Below are 16,113 nucleotides of genomic sequence, written 5' to 3' on the forward strand. Positions count from 1 at the left end.
CAGGCAGAGTGCTGGAAAAATGCAGTTTTTGATGTCATGAACAAGTTTCGGGGTCTCCATTCAGGTTCAGTGTTGCGTCGCCATCGTGAAGACCCAAATGCGGTCGAAATTGCAAGTGTCGCAATTTTAGGATGCTACATTTAGCCCCCACTTTAGCGGGAGTATAAGCGTACGCTCATACTTCCGGTAAAGTACAAGGAAACAATATTGAAAAACTTTCACCACGTCAAGGAGGCAAGATACACCAAGCCCCCAGTGGACTAAGGATCTTACGACTTCGATTGACAAAGTAAAAGGGAAGATCACGAGGGAGAACCATGACTGTCAGTAGTAAGGTTCCCTCACTATGAGTCATGCAAGAAAGATATCAAAAATTTTCAAGGCAAGGCTAAATTTGCCAAGAAATTTTCAAGTATCTTGAAAAGATATGAACGGGATGTATGCCCCCCTACGTTAAAGCGATCACACACGCCTCACCGGGGGTGATTGCTTTAAGGTAGTGATACATATAAGAAATGAGAAAGGAGCACGTTATCACAAGGATTTAGCCCCCAAGTGTGAGATAAGCCCAAGGATAATGGACACAAAACACAAAGCACAAGGTGACTTCGCTTTCCTCGGGGTCAGTATGCTGTATGATAATTCATGTATATCATATGTATGTATGCATAATTGTTCTTCATTCCCCAATCAAGGAAGGTCACCTAGAAGAAGGGAACACATGTGTCTTTTGAGTCAACATGAGAGAGATCGAGAGATCTCAATGCTTTGCATCGTTCTCAAGTAGACAACACTAAGGACAACAAATAGAAGAATGAGAATAACACATAGAAGAAGTAAAAAAAAAGAGAGGAGGAGAGAATCTGCTATGCTAATGAAACTAGTCTAGCACGTCATCTACCCCCCGATCTTGCTGATCAGTATTTCGAGAAGGTAGGAAACACGCTAGAAGAGGAACATCCAACACAGCAGATGGAGCTATCACAAGATCCAAACAAGGGCTATGTTCATATCCCAAGCCACGGTGTTCTTGTCTAGGAGCTAGGATAAGTGCTTTAGAAAATGCGTTAGATAAATGGTTATCAACATCAACATATTCATATTCACTATCAGAATGAACAGGAGTAACATTTGCATCATGAATAACATTTTCATCTATATCATCATCAAGATTTATGAAAATAGGATCTTTAACTCGCACAGGATCAAGACCATCATGCATCTTATGTTTAGGAGATTTCGGCTCAATCGTCGGCTCAGGAGAAAATGGAATAATATTAGTTGAAGGTGTTTTTGGGGATTGCAAAGTTTGAGAAGCAGATGCCTGAGCTCTAAGACGACGCTTTCGTCGGCGTTCACGTGCAGAACGATTCCATCTAGTCTTAGTAGGAAGTTGAGAAGATTGAGGAGGAGGAATGTTCTCATCCTTATCACTTGGGTGTTTAGGTTGTGGTCTCTTAGGTTGAACAATACGAGAAGAGGAAGGTCTCTTCTCTCCATAAGAGGAAGGAGGAGGAACTGCTCCATATAAAGGAGGAAAATTTGGTTTAGGAAGGAGACCAAGTCCATCATGACGAGGAGGTATAGGTCTACTTTTGGGAAGTTTATTAGATATAGGCATAATCACATCCATAGGGATGGGTTGGGAATCTTCTTGAGGAAAGACATTAGTTTTATCTTTCAAAGGAAGAACTTCCTTCTCAAGAATGATAGGAATATCAAGTTTGGGTGTTCTAGGTTCACTTAGAGATAGGATCATATCTTTTTTCCACTTTTGATAAGATTTGAAAAGATGATCACTTCGCGGAGGAAGAGATTGGAATTGTTTAGGCCAAAAATAATCAATAGGAACGCTAGAAGTTCTTTCAGCTGGTTTAAAGAGACTATGATTGATAGTAACAACTTCACCATTATGGGGAAATTTCAAACACTTGTGAATAGGAGAAGCAATAGCTTTCATGGAAGATAGCCAAGGATAGCCTAGCTTCACACGAAATTGTTCGGATGATGGAATAATAGCAAAGTCCACATCAAGGGATTTATTATGGACCTCAATAGGTAATGTAATAGAACCAATTGCAGGAGAAGAAAATGCATCAAATAGTTTCACAACCACATTTGTTTCATCATAGATCACTTGATTCAATTGCAAAGTAAAAAGAAATTCTTCAGTAATGATATTAACCATACAAGAAGGATCAATAAGCACTCCACGGCAAGGTGTATTCTTGACTTTTGCAACTATATAAAAAGGACCATCAGGAGCCCTGATAGTTTCACTAGAATCAAAGGTGATGGAAGGTTCTTTAGGGATTTTCTGCTGCTCTACAAAGTTAATCACATTCGGAGTCATAGACACAAGATCATCAGGTGAGACAGAGGAATCAGTAGTATCAATCGCATTAGAGGTATGAGAAGGCAATGGATCAGTAAAAATATGAAGATTTTGGTTAGGAGGAGCTACAGACGTATTGCCTTTATCATTCACTCTAGAAACAGAGATAGTATTATTATCAATCAAATCTTGAATTTTACCCTTTAAAGCAAAACATTTTTCAGTATCATGCTCAGGTTGACGATGAAATTGACAAAAAGATTTGTTATCAAAATAAGGTGAAGTAATCTTTGCAGGATCAATTTGCCTTATAGGAGGAAGAGTAAGCACATTTTGTTCCAATAACTTATTCATAATACTATGCAATGATTCATTCAAAGGAGTAAACTTTCTTTCTTTCCTGAAAAACTTAGAAATAGGAGACACACCTGATGCTGCATTCACATTGTTGTTGATGATATTTTCATTGAATTTGATGGAATCTCTGTTCGGTTTAAACTTTCCAAATGGTTGTTGACTACTATCACCCTTATCACTCGGAGCCATAGGATGTGATTGTTCCATTTGACTCACAGTCAGTTGATAATTGTGAAGAGTTGCGCACAACTGTTGGAAAGAAGTAAACTCAGAAAACAGGAGTTTTTCTCTAATGTCTTTTTGTAAATTAGAAATAAAGATTCTTTGAATATCATTGTCAGGCACTGGAAAAGAAATCTGAGCATACAAATGCTTATATCTACCAATGAAATCAGTCACTTTTTCTTTAACACCTTGTTTACAATGCATTAAATCAATCAAAGTAACTTTAGGACTTATATTGTTTTGAAATTGTTGAATGAAAGCATTTGCAAGTTGTTCGAAAGAAGTAATAGAATAGGAAGGCAACGAGCAATACCATTGTAGGGCTTTGTCTCTTAATGTTCTAGTAAATAGTTTTGCAAGCAACCTTTGGTCATAAGCAAAATCAGTACATATTGTTTGAAAGGTCTTAACATGTGTTAGAGGATCACCCTTACCATTATAAAGCTTCAAATGCGGAATTTCAACATGTTTAGGGGGAATAGCTCGAACAATGTCAAAAGAGAGTGGGCTCGCAACATCAAATGTGGGCACACTAAACTTAGATTGATTCATAGAGGCAATTTGTTGCTGTAAAGAAGAGACAGTTTGTGCAAGATTGTTAATGGTCGCTTCAGTCGAAGAGTTCATATTAGACGTGTTAGATTGTGATGGAGGTGTTATGTTATTGAAAGAAGGTAGAGAGTAAGGTGGTGGGACACTATGATAGTTAGTCATAGGAGATGATTGGACAAGAGGAACACTACAAGGAGGAATGGAATGGTTAAATGAATTGCCCCCTTGCGTCATGTTCATTTGTGGAGATATAAGAGGAACACTCACTGAAGGAATGAATGAAGAAGTTGGATTAAATGAAGGAAGAGGGTTGATTGAAGAAGAAGGATTGCCCCCATGATTAGTGATCATAGGAGGAATGTCTTGTATTGAAATAGTCATTATGTTTGATGTAAAAGTAGGTATACTAGCAATAGGAGTCATCAAAGGAATAGAATGATTGTCTTGAGTAGGAGGTTGTGTATAACCTAAGGTTTCGGCACAACTTTTCATAGGCATCACATTTGAATCCACAATGTGTGCAATACCACGCAAAATATCAATTCCATTCTTATCACTTTGAAGCATACGTTTTAGACCCTCAATTAAAGGAAGAGCTTGACTATCAGGGTATTCTTGAGACATCCACTGTCGAAAATCGTCAAATTGGTTATCCAATTTTGAAAGTTGTTCTACAGAAACCTCATGGAGAGCTTCTTCATCATTAAGAGGATTAGAGGAATTACCCATGTCCTCGTTAAAAAGGCCATTCAAATTAGGTTCCATCTCCTCGGTAATTAAACCTTGGAAAGACTTAATTCTAAGGCTTCGTCTAACGGGAATAGTGTAAGTAGGGCTTATTGTTGTAAAACTCATGCACTAAAGAGAGAGAGAAGATTTTGAATTTTAGAGGTAGCAAATTTCAATAAAATCAGCCAATCTCCTAGATTTAAGCTGTTAAATGCAATCAGGACAATCTCCCGAAATTTCGGAAAAAATCTCCGGGACCGTGGCGCTCGGGGTGCACACGGTCCTCGCAACTTTTTTCGAAATTTCCAGGGATGAAAGTAATGATGATTTTAAAGCTAATCTGAAAAAATTGAGTGATTTTACGATCTGTAGATAGGCCAAATTGAAGTTGCAATCTTAAAATTGAACCCTACCAAGATTGTTGAAAAATGTAAAATTTTGAATTTTGAAAAAGAGAGGGAAACTGAAATTTTGAATTTTATGATTTTAGAGGGAATACTAAAAGCAATGCAAGTTTTGAAATTTAAAAGTTGATTCGATTTCATGCAAAATTCGGATTTTGAAAATGGAAATCAAGGTTGTTGCAATTAAACACTTAATTTCAAAAGTCACAAACTGCAAAAATTTGAATAAAACACTGAAATTTCGAATGAATGATAACACACTTTTCAGATTTAGGACTGTAAGAAACACAATTTTGACACAAATTTCAATTTCAACAATTTTTGAATGATTAGAAAACTCAATCCAAGCAATCGCTAGACCAACTTTGACTGTAATTTTGAAGGTGTGAAAATTGATAAAATCAGCCAAAATTCTGGATTTTAGCAGAAAAATACAGTAAGATCTAGCTCCCGAAATTTCGGAAAAAATGTCGGGGACGATGGCGCTCGGGGTGCACACGGTCCTCGCAACTTTTTTCCAAATTTTCAGGGATGAAAGATATTGTGATTTTATTGCGGAATCCAAAATTACAGCCGATTTGGAGATGTTTTGATCAGTGAAATTGTCGGACAAAGGTTGAATCAAGAGGGTTTCAAAAATTAGGGTTTTGACACTTAACCACTTAATTTTCAAAATTAACGCACAAATATGAATTGATAATTTGTAATAGAAGGGCAGATCTGAAACAAGCATTAACAATAAAACATTTCACAAGTTTAATTACTTAAAAAGAAAATTTAGGGTTTTTACGCAATTAACCTCTAAAATTTTGCAAAAGATCAAACATGGAAATGTAATCAAGGAATCCAATTTTCAGATCTAACTATGAATAATCAGAAAGGATGTTCACGTCGGGTTCACCAAAATGTAAAGCGGAAAAATCGAACCCTAGTCGTTCTCCCCTCCCCAACTCCGAGGAGAGAGAAGGGAGAGTCACTAGGGTTGATGGTTTTCACTTAGGAGAGACTTTACATTCAAAAGAGGGGTTGAAACCCACAAGATCCAATCCCACGCAATGCAAGATTGGATTCTATATGAGTTTCAAGGGTTGTGATAGCAAGGATACCCTCTTTTGTAAAGAATGTAGATAGAAAGATTGAACTAGGAATGCATGTAGAAGCAAGAAAGATTCACTTATAAATCGAGATAGGGATATGATATGAAGCTGCGGACCTGGAATTAGCAGTAAAATGTCGAGACGGCGCTGTCCTGCAAATTTGAGCAAAATTTGACGGGACGATGGCGCCCGGCGTGCACACGGTCCTCCGAAAAATCCGCGAAACGAAGGGGGATCTGTTCGTCTCTGCACAAGGATTCCAGATCTTCAATTTCAGCCGCGTACCTGCAACCTACACACAGAAAAGCGAAGACGATTGGGGGGTTAGGGATTAGGGGTTTGCCCTTAGGTCAAACCCCGGTTTTGGAATTAACCAAGAAATGAGAAATGCTGTAAATGTAAATGACTGTAATGTAAAACAAGTACTAGTACCTTGTTGTAAGGATGTTTGTATCCTTATATGCGAAGGTATAGATGTTGTTGTTTGTTGTATGTTGTATGTTGTAGTATGTGATCTCCTCTTCAATGGTTGAATCCTTGTCTTGAATGCAACACCTAGCCTTGAATGGAGACTTAGAATGATCAATTGCTTGAAGGAATGCTTGAATGCTTGAATGCTTGAATGCTCGAATGTTTGAATATTGTTTCCCACTTTTTCCATCCTCCCCAAAATGAGAGAGGAAAAGTAGTTTATATACTTGCCAATTAGGGTTAAAAGACTGATTTTCCCGACCTTAGGCCGACCAGGAAATGTTATTTTCCAAATTGCAAACAAAAAGACCCGAAGTCCCATAGGAGACCGGGCCCAAAAATAGGGCCAGGGACCAGGGCGCTGGGCGCCCTAGTCCTGAAGGACCAGGGCGCTGGGCGCTCTGGTCCCACCTCCCGGGACAACAGGGTGCAAGGAGGGATCAGGCAAGGTGCTGGAAAAATGCAGTTTTTGATGTCATGAACAAGTTTCGGGGTCTCCATTCAGGTTCAGTGTTGCGTCGCCATCGTGAAGACCCAAATGCGGTCGAAATTGCAAGTGTCGCAATTTTAGGACGCTACAGAACCTTCATGATGAAAGATAACTACTTAGTTGGATATGAAATCCCTAAGGTATGACTTCAAGGTTTAGTTGTTGAACCATTGAGAAGACCAGTCTTTCTAGTATAAGTATTTTATTGTATGTAATAATGTGTTTTGTGAAAGAATTCCAATATGGGTTATTCAACCCTATTGATTTCTATGAGAACACTAGCTTCTGTGAATTTTCAATTGATAATAGATATGTAAAATGAGAATAAGTTAAATTATAACATGATTCATCTTCCAAAAGAAGAGATTGAGGATGGAGAATAGATTCCATGGCATTGGCATGTAGATTGGATAATAAGTTTTCTTGCTAGATTTTGGGATGTTTTTAATAATCTTGATTCTTAAAAGGTATTGGAGAAGGTATTAAAGTCTTAAATGAAGTTCCCTTTAGTTTTTAGATATATTAAAATGTCTTCGAGTTGATCAAAAGCAGGTGCCATGGTTATGCCAATAGAAAATTATATGATAATAATATTTATAAATATGAGCCTATATATAACTATATTAACAATTATATTTGAAGTAAAATATTAGCTAGATTAATATTAATTTAATCTTAGCAATATAATATTTGTGATTATTAGCTTATGTGTATTTAAAATTATAAACAAATAATCACAACTACTAACACATATAATTTACATAAAATTTTGAATAGATAAAGCGAGAAGAATCTGAGCTCATAACAATACTAGTCAAAGACCATAAGTGAGATCAAAAAAATAAACAAGGGCAACTGATGCTTTTAATCAAAATAAAGAATTGGTGGGGAACAAGGGTCCATAACCCTATACTAAAGACTTATCTTTCCCAATAGGATAAAAAGGAATGGAAGAGGAAGAAGGACCTTTCCTTCTCCTTCGAACAATTGTTCGAGTTATACTATCATCCAAAGTCCCACAATGAGGGGAAAGAAGAGGGGATCTCACCATAAAATGACCATCATGAGCTGATAAGGGAACAACAATATGACAAGACAAAATTTTATCATTAGACATAAGAGAAAAGAGAATTAGTGCAAGACCAAATGGAGAGACCAACAAAGAGCATGAAGAAGGAGGGGAACCAACATGGACCACTGAACATGACAAAGCCATGCCAGAAGCAATACCCCCATTAGATTCCTAAGAAGAAACATCAATTGAAGACTCATTGATAGTCAAATGATCAACAATAGCATTCTTCCACCAAGAAGTAGGGCCTTTTCAACACAAAATAGAGCAATCTGAAGTTAAGTGACCAATAGAAAAACAATAACATTGAAAAGGGATGTTGTCATAATCAAGTGGTTGGGTCCAAGGCTTGACCCCAACCATAAGATCCACATCCCCATGAAGAGGTTTGGAGATGTCAGTATCAACCAAAATGCAAAGAAAGGTAGAAAGCCCCATGAAAGAAGTGGAATCATCAACCTTCAGAAAATGACCAATTGAGTTGTCAATGGTCTCATAACAAGAATTATCCCAAAACTAGAGAAGATTCAAAAGTCTAACCCGCACCGAACGCACACTGAGTGGTTTGGTTTTGGTTTGACCAAAATGGAGTGCTCTCCCCATGCCCAAAACTGATCCAGCACTGAATTTCTATCCTCAATTGAAGAAAAATAAGCAATAAAAAACCATTTAACACAAGGAAAAAGCTTGATCTTACCCAACACGAGGGGAACCTTAATAAAGGCTATAATATTAACATATAATATAAGAGTAAATATTATATCTAAGCTAATATATAATGATATGTTAGGTGTTACAAATAGACTTACACTTGCAAATAATTTAATTTCTCCAAAATTTGAAGAACAATTGCAACAATATTATTATAAAAAATATACCAAAAAAATTACAATTCCTACACACTAAAAGAGCCACCTAAATCTCAAACAACAGGTCTTGTAGGAGTTTCCCAAACAACAAATCACCGAAGCCCAAATACAATCCTTGTATTCTACTAATGTGATTGGTTCAAAGGCTTTCATCAACTAACCAGTTATGAAAATTAGGGGGTTTCTATCCTCTAATCATCCAATTTCCTAGGAAAACCTCTAATTTATGTAGGACTACACAATAGACAACTATCAACAAAAAGTTCAAAGGAAGAGAAATCTGATTTGTATATTAAATCAACCCTACAGAAGAGGTCAAGCCTATCAAAGGACATGTCCTTGTATATCTAAGACAGTGTACCTAGGAGAAAAATTGGCCAACAAACCTCCACATCATTAAGCAAAAAAACAATTTACAATATTCAGACACATGCATTTCTTCCAAGTTTCCTGCATCATCAATGGATAGAAGCGAAAACATTACCTTGTGTTGGTGTAGATAGTAGGGGCATATCATTATGCGGGTATTCAGGTGGGAATGATGCAACCAATAATATTTTAATGAACAAGAGTACTATTAAAGATAAAAATAAATATGTGCTATTGATCTTGTTATCTTATTACTTGTGAAACCTCTTGAGAGATGCAAGAATTTGAGTTCTTGTGTAATTCTAAGATAACTTGAAAGATGAGCCTACCAATAATAAACATTCAAATATGTTTAGAATTTACGCTCTACTCTCCAAGTGTTAAATTGCTTTAGGATCTGTATTTTTCTTTGAATTTATCCTAAACCTATAATTAATACTTGAGATAGATACGTGAGTAATGTATTGGTGCAATTTAAAGGTAAAATGAATTCGAGATAGATAGGTGATCACTTTTCATATCAAGACTAAATAAAGCAAATTTGAGAGCTAACAAGATGTTGATAGTAATTGCAAATATTTCAAAATGATTAAAAGTATATAAATAATATCAAAAGTCTGATGAGCATCATTGAATGTCGAAGTTCAACCTCTATTCTTTGATAATTTTTATTTTATGGCACAACTTTAATAGCTTTCCATAAAAACTCATAATCCATAATTTTGGAAGGCAAAGATAGGTATAAAATAAATAACTAGTGATAAATGTTCCATGCTTTAAGCATAGAGAAGTTAATCTTTATTAAGTAGGCTTCTATACATAATATTTATTAGTTAGGATTTCCAATAATATGAAATATTATTCATACATTTTTTTTAGTTAAATAATGTGCAAAAAAAATGTAGGCAATAGTGTAAGTCATTCTACATCTTCGACACAGTTGTATTTTTTAATTCATTTGATAACACACTTTTATCACTCTTTATGACTACTTAAAATTAGATGTGGAGAGTTAAATATATTCAATATTCTATATTTCTAAGTTTTCTTAGATGAGGAACACACTCACTATGGTCATTTATGGCTCATTGTGGATGACAATTAAAAGTTATCACATCTGGATTCTTTCCACAGTTAAATCAAGAAAACAAATGTCAAACATACTTAATTATAATGTAATTATCTTATTATAATCAAATCTCATAATAACTAAAAAAAAAGGCAAAATTGATCTAGATATATTAAAACCTCATAACATCTAAATAAGAGTTCTCTTACAATCTAAAATAATCTAAAATTCAACCATCTTATTGATACCCTAGTAGCAAAGCGAATTATACTAGTAAAATTTAACATATTTATAATGTTAGTCAAATTATGCTTGAGATTTGTAGCATAAGATATGATCAAACAAAGAACATGCTATTTTTCTATCTAAAAGGTTGTTTAAAAGTTTTTTAAAAAGTGTCAAGTTTCATTAGAGAATCTACTATGAACAATGGGTAACGTGTAAATGAGATCAACCATGTAGATTTAAATGTGAATTCAAGTCAATGTAATGTTTAACCAGATTAACTCAAATGAATAAGCACTAAAGATGGTATGAAATTTTAAATATCTAAGGGCCCATAATTTTTGAAGAGTAGTGTTATAATCACAATAGATGTTGAGGCATTTGTAAAAAGCACATTCAATAAAATCAGGCTTCAATTTTGTATTATAATTTGGAATATTCTTCAATTTTGTAGATTTTGTATCATAATTTAGAATATTTTTCAATTTTGTATTGTAGTTTAGAATATTCTTGGTAAATTGAAGAAATGTAATAAGATGACCATGAGAGAAATGAATGGCTTTGATGTTCTTGGCTTGCTTAAAATACAAAGACTTGCAAAATATGTTTGGTGAAATTCAATATTATCACCTTTACCATAATGACCCTTCATAAGCTTATGCTTGATTTGAGTAATTAGAATCTAAAGTTGGAGATCAAAGGGGTTGTGTTCAAATCATTGAAGTATTTAGTTCTCATTGTGTAAATCCAATTGTGAGTTCCCAAAGTGATATTTCAACATTGATATGCATGATGTAGCAAAATTGTTATGATGGACGTGTTTGTCTTTGAAAGATGACAGCTTTAGTAATATAAAGCATGTTGGTCTTTCTAATGTTTTTGATTAAGGAAAACAAGTTTTTAAGAGACCAGAAACCCTTTACAAGACAGGTTTTAGAAGGACCTGCATCCCGAACTGAAAGATAAACTTGAAAGACCACTCAAAGAAACAAAACACAAAAGAGATTTGACCCAGCCAAACAAAAGAAGGGGAACAACATTAACCCCCACCAAAAACCTACAGGCTGCAAAAAACCAACAGCCCTAACCCAACCAGGAAGGATCAAGAATTTGACCTACCCTTTTGGAATCGAAGGGTCATATCAAAAGAGGACTGGGACAATTTAGATTGTTTACTTTTAACAATAATCCATCCCTCCTCAACCCTAACAGCAGCCTTTTGCCAAGAGGATGGGTCCAAAATAGAGGACCTTCCCTCATCAGGAGGAACATAGCCAACATCCAGAGAGGTAGAGACAGCAGCAACTATCTGAGATGCGGGAGGGTCATCCATCGAAGAGGAAGATCCATCATTTTTCAAACAATCACTCGGGATGCCACCGCAGGCATCCACACATTCCTGAGGCAAGGCAACACCAGAAACAAGAGGCGTACCCTCAATCTGAGGAACCTGTGCCACCACCTGGGAGAAGCTTTTCTTTTTAACAAAATAGTGTTCAGAGGATGCACCCTTCCACCAAGAAGCAGATCTTTTTTTCTTTCTAATGTTGGTCTTTCTAATGATCAGTTGTTTAAAAATATGGAATTAATGAGTTGGTCTTTCTAATAATCAGCTTGTATATCTATGCCAGATTTCATTTACTTTTATTGAAAATGGTGCTATTATACTTGTTATTAGTTAAAAACAAAAAAGTTTGACATCTAAATTCGTTTTACATTGTGGGCTCATAACCGACAAATATCAAGATCTTTTTCACATCTTAAAATTACTGTTTGAATGCATTGGTCAAAATAGCATTTCTATTAGATGTGAAATTCAATAATTTTCTAATAAGCTTTAGCATAGGGACATGCCAAATTCTTACAAAAGAGAGACAACCTCTAAATATTATTTTAAAAGCAAGAAAAAGATATTAAGATACTAATATTAACTTGTTATATATGAATTTAAGAGTGCTCTAAAAATTATTTGAGTGATAATAGTTTATCACTGTTAAGATGCCTAATAAGATTGCAATGTTTTATTTTAATGTACTTTATTATTGAACTTGATTGTAAAGTATTTTCTAAGAAATATGTTAGATCATGTCATCAGTTACCTTATTCCATGACAAAGTAATATATGTTGAAAGATGTTTTAATCTTTTATGTGTAACTTTAAAATGATTTTTACATAAGGATTGTCATTTGATCACATAACGTTACCTACATATCGCCATATAGACACTCATATATACACTCAAAATACGTTCTACGGATATCTTTTCTATACAATCTTTGTAAAATGTGTACAAAATTATTGGGTTGATCAAGTCCAATGACATATAAAATAAAACAAAACATGGCCATCTTACTAGGAATCTTAAGAATAATAGAACAATAGTAAACTATTATCAGTCAAATAATTTTTAGAACCCCATTAAATTTATATATAATATATATTTACACTAATATCTAGTTCTTGTTTTTAAAAAACCATTTATAATGTGATACTTGAAAACATCAGATAACGAAATTACCAACTTCAATGGTTTTCCAGAAGTGGATTTCTTGTATCATCCCACTTAGTAGATCGACTGTTTCTACCAAATACACTGATGTCGGTTTCATCATGGAGCTGCTCATGTATTTTTCTACCAAAGTGCAGTGATATAATGATAGTGTTAAGTTACTTGCAGACAAAAGTAGCTCAGCTAATTTCTGAGGCCCATGGCAACAAGCTAGGTCTGTACTTGCGGAGAAAAATACCACAACTAATTTCTGAGGCCATTGGCAACAAGCTAGGTCTGTTCATTGCCGTGGCTTGGAAAAAATGTTCTTAGTTTCTTTAGTCTAAAGACTAAAGTTCTAAACCACCACATTTCTTTGGGGTAATGTTATTTGAGTAGGCCACCATGGTAAATTTGAAGTTCGCTTTCGTTCCCCTGCAGCGGAAGTTCCTCTAGAGTATGATGATCCAATCTACTTTTTACAAATGGGGGCTGACCATAATGAGTACGAAGGGACGGCTTGGAGGACCAATAGAAGCAGTCGCACTCTTCCTATTAGAGTGAACCACTTACTAGTCCAGCTTTATTTGTGTTTTAGAGATCATCAAGAGCCATGTGTCTTAGAAAGTTTTCTCGTGAAGAGAGTCTCCTATGGATCATAGAAAGATTTCCTGCAGTGAAATGTAAAATTTTCAGGATTCCCTGGATACATCTGTTGTTGATATTTATAAAAACACTAGGTTTGTAGCCATTGATGAGTTGGCCTAAAGCACTCTAGTAGCTACCTAAAAGTCTAATGATGCATGACCTCTTCAAGAACCATTAAACAGTAGAGTACCATAGACGAAGTGGAGATTGGAAAACCTTATTTCCTATTTTTTGGTTCACAGTGCATATATCCTGCCTTCACGGTTTTCTTCGGTAATTTGTTGAGCTGACAGTTGTTCCACATAATGAAGATTCGGGGGTCAAATTCCCCTTGACACAGGCCTCTAGTTTATCTAAAGAGTATCCCTTGTCCCAGTTAAAGAATACCCTGAAGACGGGTATCACAACCAATAATCCAGCCAATGACCTAATCATCGAGCCACAAAGCTTTGAGTGTTCGGAAGAATAGATTCCTGTTGCATCAATTGAAGGCATTGAAGATGCATAATCTACTTAAAATTCTTGATCTTTTTTTAATGTGTCGCAAGAGAATGGGTTATGTTATCTGAGATTTGCCTAAACAGTACATAAGTAAAATGCACATTAAATTTTTCCTAGGGAAGGACATAACCTGCAGGAAAGAAGTTATACCAGAAATTTTTAAGCCGTGTTACAAAGCTATTGGTTTTTGGTGGTCCACGTGTTTTGTATTGGCCTGTTAAAGAATCAACCTTAAGGATGATATCACATTTTATGATCATACAGAATCTCTGGTATAAGTGCACATAGAAGCCATCAAGTCCCACTGCTTAGTACTCAAAGAAGAATGAACTCATTTAATTCTTCCTCAGTATCTGATGTTATTTGATTGTTTGTTTCCTCAATAAGCTTCCGAAGATTAATCAGGAGCTTAGACTGTGCTCTTGTTTTGATTTATGCCATTTCTTTGCTAAGAAGAGTATTGACGTAAGATGTACCTGATTGAGGATTTATGCCATATCAAGTTCTCTATGTTCGGACTTGTCATGAGCCTCTAGATCTCATTAATATGCTATCTGTTTATGACTGATTTATGAAATAGATTGTATTGCCTTCTCACTTGCCTCCAAGTTTCATGAGAGTTGTCTGCATAGACTGCCTCTTCCTTTTACCTGGGCCAGCTTAATTATCAAAATACTTTCTTTGTAACGAAAGCTATTTGTTATCCTGTGTTCCTATGCTAAACCGATATGAGTCCTGACTAATAACGTTTTCCTTTTGTTTTTGGGAGTTAACGCCCAAAAGCAATTATTACAACCTTTAATTATTTGTATCAAATGCCCGAGACTGCTCATGAATCGATACATTGCATGACCTCTCACATGCTTTAATTGACCACTCAGCTTGTTGCAAAGACTTAGGATAAAGTTGTCACATGCTTTCAGATCTTAAATGTTTTAAATTGGATTGTCATTTGCCATGTTAATTTCTGCTTGGCAATGAATTGAAAGTGTCATATCCGTTACACAAAATTTTATGTTGCATCTACTTGTGACAATCTGTAGCAGTTATTCTTTCGATTTTTACTTCTATGTTTCAATCGATTGCAGCAGGAGTAATTTCCTTGGATGAAATACAAGAGGACAATGTAAAGTTTGAAAGAGATGTCAAATAATTGGCAGTTCTATCATTGCACTGAATACTACCATTGGCAATTATATGATATAAGCCGAGAAATAATCTGGGCTATCTAGTTCATTTTGTTTTTCTCATATGGCAGCATATACACATCGGCTATAAATTTATCAACTTTGAACTCTTAATAATAAAAAATATAAGTCAATCGTAACCCAGTGGGGAGGTAGGATAGTTGCACATTGTGGGATCCAATAGGACCATCATTTCTGTGTCATTGCAACACAACTTGTTTTGGGCCCCAGAATTTTCATCAGTGGATATTTCAGTTTCTAGGAGATCCAACTTGAGTTGTTTCTTGAAGAAAAGTGTCTGCATTGACTTTGGTTAGGTACCAAAAGAGTATCTGCATAACTCTGAGGTGGTTCCTCAAATCCATCCACTTCTGGGTCATTGCTAGATTGGTGGTTAGTCCCTGGTGATTGTAGAATTTGGAAGCTGGTTATTATAATGTTTTACATGAGTTCTCATAGTGAACCTCAAAATTTCGCCTTTAGTTTTGTTCAGGTTGATTTGTAGGAGATTTTTGCAAGGATCTACATACGGCTTTGCCTTTCCATTTGCAAACCTAGGAAGTGGACAATAGGAATCAGATCTACCATCTGGCAAGCCCTATTCTTCATAGTTCACATACTCAAACTCAACAGACCAAATTTATTTCAACCCAGCAAAACAAGTCAGCTTAAAAAACACTTAAATGTCTTAAAAAAAATAAAAATATATATATATATATATGCAAACTACAGTTACAAAACGTATCAAATCAACTGGTGGGAGTTTGGGGGTAGCACTAGCTTCCCTAGCGATATAACCCTTCCAATTCACTCAACAATGTTGAAATGCTAGTGTGTTTCTTTAGCTTGTGCAGATAGAGCTTATAAAGCAAGACATTTACATTTTTTCAGTGTTTTTATTGCATTTTATCTGCATCACCATTCATTCCCCACATGGCAAGTGGTTTTGGCGCGAACTGGCAGAATACTTGCCAAAACTCACCTAATACTCACCATGAAAACTTGGTAACTTTACCTTGAAAAG

Source organism: Cryptomeria japonica, chromosome 11, assembly GCF_030272615.1.
Source record: "Cryptomeria japonica chromosome 11, Sugi_1.0, whole genome shotgun sequence".
Lineage (NCBI taxonomy): Eukaryota > Viridiplantae > Streptophyta > Pinopsida > Cupressales > Cupressaceae > Cryptomeria > Cryptomeria japonica.